General features: G+C 44.5%; 1 protein-coding gene across 1 annotated transcript in view; it reads right to left on the bottom strand.

Annotated features, from left to right (window-relative positions):
• The window catches only part of LOC143961561 (uncharacterized), a 456,309-nt gene that overhangs the window by 316,356 nt on the left and 131,099 nt on the right, over positions 1 to 8,854 (bottom strand). The window lies entirely within an intron of this gene.

Raw genomic sequence — 8,854 nt, 5'->3', positions numbered from 1 at the left:
CCCAAAAGAAGATTCAGTGTCAGTTTCTGCATTTCTTTGGACCATCTACCACAGGAACCCCTAGACGGAGGCGAAGTCAAGAAGGTAACGGCAAGCCCAACAAAACCAGCAGCTCCTTCGGGGGTCAGTGCTACATACTTATTAGAAATGAGGTCATTATAGGCCTCCAAAGTCGAATAACGTAACATATTTCTAAAAAGATACAGTAAAATGGTTTCAAATGAGGTATGCTTAGTGTATGGGACGTCCTTTACTAGAACTGACCATTCTTTTTTTTTTCTACTTATTAGAAATGAGGTTGTTATAGGCCTCCAAAGTCAAATAACGTGACATATCTCCATAACGCTATTGTAAAATGGTTTAAAATGAGGTGTGCATAGGGTATGGGACATCCCGTACTAGAACTGACCATTCTTTTTTTTTCTACTTAATGGAAATTCGTTATTTATGCACCTCCTCAGTTGAATAACGTGACATATCTCAAACGCTACAGTGAAATGGTTTCACATGAGTTGTGAATAGTGTATGGGACGTCCTGTACACTAGAACTGACCATTATTTTTTTCTACTTATTAGAAACAACATCGTTATAGGCCTCCAAAGTCGAGTAATATGACATATCTCCAAAATGCTACAGTAAAATATGTTTCAAATGAGGTGTGCATAGGGTATGGGACGTCCTGTAACTGACCATTCTTTTTTTCTACATAATTAAACGAGATCTTTAAGCCTCTGGAGTCGAAAATGTCCTACATCACATGAGGTGTGTATAATGTATGGGACGATGAATACAAGAGAACAAAAACACATATGCAGTAATTGTATTTAGAAAGAGATACTTTATTTTGTCTGCTTGTGCTGTAAAAATTTACATACAACAATGTATTGAGATATGGACTATAAAGAAAAAAAACATTAGTCAAAGACAATGTGAGTTTTAAAAAAAGGATAAAAAGAGACAGAGATAAATAAATAATGAGAGAGAGAGAGAGAGAGTGAGAGAGATAAAGAATGAGAGAGTGAGAGAGAGATACAAATAAATGCTTGTGCTGTAAAGCTTTTCATAAAATGATGAAAGAGAGAGAAAAAAGCCTGGAAGCGGAGGAGGGGAGCGACTAGCGGAGGGCTGGCATGACATTGTGACAGGGGACCAGCGATAGGTCACTGTAAGGGATGGTAGGATTGGGCGACGGAGTCAGGGGGTAGGGCCTTAGTTAATGTAGGGGAAGGCACCTTTGACGGGACAAGCAGAACACGCAGAGAATTCCACCATGACGGACGTGGAGAGCATGCTGGAGCAGCTCCGGTCGGAAGCAGCGACATCAGCCGGGCCCCTGGTTGGGGGGAACACGTTGACGGAACAGCCGGTTACCCCCAAGGCCACTGGGGTAGTCGATGCCGTGAACAAACAAGACATTATCCGTTTTGGCGGATTTTGCTAAATGTGAAGTGTATGTTTGTTTCAAGGGGCCTTTGGGGGCGCATCTGAAGCCGGAAGTGCTTGAGAAGATATGGAAAGGGGAGTATATGGAGATACTTTCACTACTGCCATTGGAGAAGTTTAATCTGGACAGGGTGAAGCCTGATGATTCCAAAAAAGAAGATGAAGAAAAAAGGAGGTATAGGCTGATTCCTAGGACTTTGCCAACTGGTTGCAAGCGTTCTCAATCATGGCCATTGTCATTGGAGATAAGAACGCTAGCATTATTCTGCTCTTTTTTGTTACATGGACTCGGTGGGGGAAGCGTATAGAGTTTACAGGGGGGCACAGCATGGCTGCGATATGATGAGCAGTTTTGGCAATAGAGGGCAGTGCGGCCGTCGCTGAGATGGGATCATAAGGATATCAGCCCCTGGATGCAGCTTGTGACATTGGCGAGGGCCCCGGGTCAATTTTTTCAGGGGGGGGGTGGACCTTCTTCCCCTGCACAATCGGCCAGGGGACATGTTGGCAATACAATGAAGGATCCTGCCGGTTTGGTGGCTCATGTCAGTACAAACATGAGTGTTTGGGTTGCGGGGGGACACACCCCTGTCCAAATGCTTCAAGCAGGGAAAGGGCCATACCGGAGATGCTGTGCACAAGAGGGAGGGCCCCAGTGAGAGTGACAAGGATGCGGCCATTCTTTTCTAGGTAACCAGATAAGAAAGCAGCGTGGTTGATAGAGACAGGTTTTGATGAAAGTTTCAGGATTCCAGGTAAGTTGGAGGCGGTGTCGCAAAATTTAAAATCAGCCATGTTACATTCGTACGTAGTTTCAACGAAACTGCGTAAGGAAGTAGAATTGTGGCGCATGGGCGGCCCGTTCCCCACCGCACCATTTCCTAATTTGGTGGTTTCTCCATTGTGGTAGTGCCAAAGAAGGAGCCCAACAAATTTAGGTTAATTCACCACCTGTCCTTTCCAAAAGGGAGGTCGGTTAACAATGCCATTAAGCCGGAGGATTGTACGGTAAGCTACACCTCGTTTAGTGTGGCGATAGGCTGGGTTCACCAGTATGGGCGGGGGGCGTTGATGGCTAAGACTGATATTGAATCGGCTTTCCATTTGCACCTGGTTCATACGGAAAGCTTTAGGCTATTGGGGTGTCATTGGAATGATGAGTTCTTCATTGACAAATGCTTGCTGATGGGATGCTCGATATCCTGTGCCTTTTTCGAGACTTTCAGCTCCTTCGTGGAATGGGTGGTGAGGAACATTGTGGGAGTGAACTCTATCATCCACTACCTGGATGATTTCCTCTGCATGGGTCCGCCGGCTTCCAAGATCTGTGGGGTGCTGCTGACTAAGCTGGAACACATAGCGGAGCAATTTGGCATACCATTGGCGTCGGAGAAGACTCAAGGGCCAAGGAAGGTGATTACTTTCTTGGGCATCGTCTTGGACTCGGAGGCTATGGTGTGCCGTTTGCCAGAGGACAAGCTGGAGGATCTTAAAGGAATAACTGGGATGTTAGGAATGCGTAAAGTACAGCTCTGGGTCTTACAATCGTCAGCTCCGGGTCTTACAATCGTTGTTGTGGACGCTTATTGGAATCCTTTAATGGGAGGGCGTTCTGGAATGGCAGGCCCAGTTAGCAACTTTGATCTAGAGTTGTTCACGGATGCTGCCGGCGCATCGGGATTTGGGGCTTTTTTCCAGGGTCAGTGGAGTGTGGGCCTGTGGCCGCAGTCCTGGATTGAGGCAGAGTTTACCAAAAATCTGGTGCTGCTGGAATTTTTTCTGGTGGCACTGGCAGTTGACCTATGGGGCGCTTCTTTCAGGGATCTGAAAGTGCGTTTTCACGGCGATAACATGGGAGTAGTACAGGTTATCAACAAAGTATCTGCATCATCGCCACCGGTTATACATTTGGTGTTGCACTGCCTACAATTAAACGTTTTTATTCATTCAGTGCATTTGCCTGGTGTAGAGAACGTGATAGCTGATGCATTATCTTGCTTTCAGTGGGACAGGTTCCGGGAGTTGGTGCCGGCCATGGAGCAACACGGAGTACCTTGTCCCGACTGGTTGTGGGAGACTGCATTGGAAAAATCGCAGGATGGATCAGGAGGTTAGTAACGGCGACTACGTGGGCGGCATTCAGTAAGGTATGGGAAGAATGGTTCTCCTTTTGTCACGAGATAGGGGAGGACCCGGCTGGCCCCGAGGTGAGGTTGGTACTGTTATATTTTATATCCAGACACATGGAGGATGGGGTTTCTGGGTCCTCGCTGAGTAAAAAAAATGTCAAGCCTGGCAATTTTTGTTCAAATGGCAAGGGGTTCTGGATCTCACAAAGGACTTCTGGGTATGCCAGGCCCTGAAGGGGTACAGGAAGACAGTTGGGTGCCAAGATGCCAGTCGCCCAGTGTCTTTTGGTGTCCTAAGGGGTATGCTGGATCAGTTAGAAAGGGTTTGTTCCTCGGTTTATGAGGCAGGATTGTTCAGGGTGGCTTCCTTTTTGGCCTTTTTTCCAGGTGTTTAGAATTAGCGAGTTGGTCAGCCCCTCGAAGAAGGTTCAAGAGGGCATTCAGTATCAGGATGTGAGCTTCACAGAGGAGAGGGTTATGGTGCTGTTACGCAGATCCAAGACGGACCAAGGTGGACGGGGAAAGACGATACAGGTATTTGCCTTGCCGGGTTTGCCATTTTGTCCAGTAAAAGCGGTACAAGGTTTATGGCCAGTAGGATGGCGGTTTCGGGTTCTTTTTTATACATGGGGATGGTTTTCCTCTTTCTAAATTTCAATTTGTGGCAATTTTCAGGAGGTGCATGAAGGGGTTGGGTTTGGAATTTTCGTCTCACTCCTTCAGGACAGGGGCGGCAACGGAGCCAGCCAGGTATGGAATGGATGCGGAAGCAGTGAAGCATATTGGGCGTTGGGAGTCCAACAGGTTCAAACTGTACATTCGCCCCCAACTGATCGTAGGGGCTGAATGGTAATAGTGGGGTGTTAACTGGTAAGAAAGGTTAGGCAAGTTGGGTTTTTTGTTTAGTTCAAGGTGTTGCGTGTTTTTTCTTCTATTTCAGGTAGAGGGCCTTGCTTGATACGGATCTTGGGCCACTCTTATGTGTGTTGGGTGGAAGAAGGGCAGATGCAAGGCCGATTGGGTATCAGCTGGGCTTTTCCAGATAGGAAGCCTGCGTTTGTTGGCTGGGATTTACGGAAATGTTATGCAGCAGAATGGTCACGGAGGTACACCGTTTTGCTCGGTTGGACAGGCCCCCTGATGTGTTAATCTTACATGTGGGGGGAAACGACCACGGGGTTCAATCCATGTTGGGATATTAGCAGGTTTGTGGTTAAAAATGGCAGATTGGGAATACGGCACTTAGAATTGGAGGTGGAGACCTGGAGGTACATTAGGGGAGACGGAGTACACCTTAATGATGTAGGGGTGGACATGTGGGCCCTGGGGCTTCAGGATGGTGTGCAGAGAGCATTGCGGGTGTGGAGGGACACCCAAGGGTAAGGCGTTTCCCTTGGGTGCTGTGGCTGGTGTTGGTCTTGACGAGTGAAGGAAGAGATTTGTGGAATGATGAGCTCAGGACCTGTTGGTGGGATGGGTTCTGATGATGGTATCCCAGGTAATGGAGGTTATCTGGAGATTGGTTATGGGGGCACTGTGGCAAGTGGGCGCCTGAGCCAGCCTGACGGCTTGAGGCTAAATGACTCACTTGAGAGGTTGGGCAGTGTCATATTGAGATACATATGGTTTATGGTGGACCTGCAAAGACCAACGCTAGGAAGGACTGATGGTTGTTTTCACAACAGATGTCTTTTGGTTGAATTGTTCATGTTAATTTGATATATATTTATACGTTTTTCTTAATAAATTAAGGCTGCTACGGCCTATTTTACTCCAGAAGTTGTTTGGCTCTTATTGATAAGGTGGGAAAGGTTGGAGTATAAGGGGTGGCAGTTTTTTAATAAGGTACATCTGTTATACAATAGTCAAGAGATAACAAATAAATGCTTGTGCTGACAGGTTTTCATAAAACAAGGAAAGACAGATAAATAAATGAATAATAAAGATTGAAAGCGAGCGAGAGAGAGAGAGAGAGAGAGAGAGAAAGATGATTATATAAATGGGATGTGTAATGTAAATAGGGGAGCTGTATAATATAAATGGGCTGTGTGATGTAAATGGGGGGGACTGTATATTATAAATGGGCTGTGTAATGTATATTGGGGGGCTGTATAATTATAAATGGGATGTGTAATGTAAATGAATTGTGTAATTCATTTTTTTAATGAAAACCATGGGCAGTAATCATGATGCTTCGTGAATCTTTGATATGATAATCGTAATCAATTCGAATCGTGAGACCAGTGAAGATGCATACCTCTACTGCCTACCTGTGTAAGACCTGGCCCATCCTTGACCTGTCTCTGGATTTCTGCCGGCCTGCTGTGGCCTCGGCTTGTACTCTGACTCTGCTCCTGTCCTGTATTCCTGTACCTCATTGCCTGGCTGTGTACCAATCCTTGCTTGTATCCTGACTCTGCCTCTGCTGATCTTCCAGTACCATGCTGCCTAGCTGTTGGTGACCTTTTGGCTTGTGTACTGGCTTTACTCCTGTCTGCTGATCAAGGGTGACCATGTTCCTGGTCCTGGTTCCTGCTCGGTGATCTACAATCATCTGATTCCTGCAAACACCAGCTGGCTCTGCTTGCTACAGTGGCTCTCGTGCCACTCTATACCTCACACTTCCTGTCATCACTACCAGGGGTGTTGGACAAGAGGTGCAAGAGAAGCCCCCTCTCCAGCTTGATCTCCCCCAGGTATGTTACTTTGCTTACATGGTCAGGGATTCCTACCAACAATTTCATGTGTGCTGAGGCTGGCTGGGGGTACCCAACCTAACCACTTAAGGACCTAGCCTCTTTTTGAGATGTGTCGTTTTCAAGTTAACCGCTTGCCGACTGCCGCATGTACATATACATCAGCACAATGGCACGGACAGGCAAATGGGCGTACAGGTACGTCCCTTTAAATTTGCCGCCGTGTGATTGCGGGTCGCAGTCACGATAAAAATCGAAGATCGTCGCCATTACTAATGAAAAAAAAAAATATTAATAAAAATGCCATAAAACTATCCTCTATTTTGTAGACGCTATAACTTTTGCGCAAACCAATCAATAAACACTGCAATTTTTTTTTTGTTAACAAAAATATATATTAGAATACGATTTGGCCTAAACTGAGGGGAAAATGTTTTTTTTTTTATATATTTTTTTTGGGGGGGATATTTATCAAAGCAAAAAGTTTTTTTTCAAAATTGTTGCACTTTTTTTGCTTTATAGCGCAAAAATAAAAACCGCAGAGGTGATAAAATACCACCAAAAGAAAGCTCTATTTGTGGTGAAGAAAGGACGCCAATTCTGTTTGGGGGCCATGTTGCACGACTTGCGCAATTGTCAGTTAAAGTGACGCAGTGCCGAATCGCAAAAAACGCTCTGGTCTTTGGCCAGCCAAATGGTCAGGTGGTTAAGTGGTTAAAAACTAAAAAATGACTTAGGACCCCCAAACATTATACATTTTCTTTCTAACACCCTAGAGAAAAAAATGGCGGTCATTGCAATACTTTCTGTCATACCATCTTTGCACAGCGGTCTTACAAGCACACTTTTTTTGGAAAAAATAAAAAAATTTGAATTAAAAAATAAGACACAGTAAAGTTAGCCCAATTTTTTCCATATTGTGAAAGATAATGTTACGGTAAGTAAATTCATACCCAACATGTCAAGCTTCAAAATTGCACCCGCTCGTGGAATGGCGACAAACTTTTCCCCTTAAAAATCTCCATAGGCGACGTTCTACAGGTTGCATGTTTTGAGTTACGGAGCAAGTCTAGTGCTAGAATTATTGCTCTCGCTCTACCGATCGTGGCGATATCTCATGTGTGGTTAGAACACCATTTTCAAAAGCGGGCGCTACTCGCGTATGCGTTCACTTCTGCTCGTGAGCTTGGCAGGACGGTGCGCGTTTAAAAAAAAAATTGTTTTTTTTAATTATTTATTTTACCTTTTTTTATTTAAATTTTTTTATTTTAATTTTTTTAGACTGTTTAAAAAAAAAAATTGTGTCACTTTTATTCCTATTACAAGGAATGTAAACATCCCTTATAATAGAAATAAATAAAAAAAAACGGACAGGTTAAATATGAGATCTGGGGGTCAAAAAGACCTCATATCTCATATTTACACTAAAATGCAAGTGGTTAAGGAAGCAACAGAACACTTATTGAAGTATTGGATTTAGTAAAGTAAAGTTTAAAGAATAACACTAATGTGGCATAACACAGTTGGTAGCACTATTAGTTAGGCTCTACACGGTTCAGCATCTCTTGTGGTAATTGGCACAAAAACACTTTTGTAACAGGCTCAGTAACGTGTCAGTAATTGGCTCACTTCAGTAAAGCCAGCCATGCATGGATCGAAATTTGGCCAGTTCAGTAGGGACTGTCTGGCAAACCATGTATGGGCATTGTGGTTGTACAGAAGTCAATTTACTGATCGAATTCTGGTGTATTCTGACATCAAAATAAAATATCTCAGAGGGAAGATTCCCCCATCTACATCAAGTGTTACTCCTCTATGGGCTGTCTAATGCCTCGTACACATGACCGGGCTTTCCAGCAAACTAGGTCCGATGGGATAATCCGATCGTATGTGGGCTAATCCGTTCGTCTTTCGGGAATAAAATCCGGTGGACCTAGAAATAGAACATGCTTCAAATCTATCCGACGGACTCAAATTGGGAAAACCGTTCATCTGTGTGCTGGTCCGACGGACCAAATACGACGCAAGGGCAGCTATAGGCTACTGGCTATTGAATTTCCTTTTTTTATCCCTTTTACATCATCACGTTCAAAATGAACAGACTTTCGAACGGACTTAGTCCATTCATGTGTGGCCAAGTCAATTAGTCAGGAAGACCATCAGACCTAGTCTGCCAGAAAGTCTGATCGTGTGTATGCGGCATAACAGATACAGTAACACTTGCAGTAACTGGTAAGATGACCACTCCACACAGACACAGCATGGGTTCCAGCTGAATGCTACATGGCCCCTTAAGGCACAGAAGTAATGGAGCAGTATAGTTAGGCTGTCTGACACAAGGATATTGGAGACTTTTATCACAGACAGGCAGTGGAATATCCTCAGGCACAGAAGGTCACAACATAAACAGGAGCAATATTACCGGGGCAGCATCTGCTGGATGAATTGGAAGAACACTGGAAGAAATATCTTCAACGGCTGTATGGTAGATCTTGGGAGACCATAGGGACAAAGAAGTCATAAAACTATAAAAAGCACCAATTTTATAATCAGGAAGCAGAGAAAAAGACTAGACTGATGACTGT

The sequence above is a fragment of the Lithobates pipiens genome, unplaced genomic scaffold, assembly GCF_037356315.1.
Source record: "Lithobates pipiens isolate NorthernLeopardFrog02 unplaced genomic scaffold, aLitPip1_a1.2 Scaffold_8, whole genome shotgun sequence".
Classification (NCBI taxonomy): domain Eukaryota; kingdom Metazoa; phylum Chordata; class Amphibia; order Anura; family Ranidae; genus Lithobates; species Lithobates pipiens.
The sequence above is the reverse complement of the archived record's forward strand: the minus strand, read 5'-3'. Positions and strand labels throughout refer to the sequence as shown.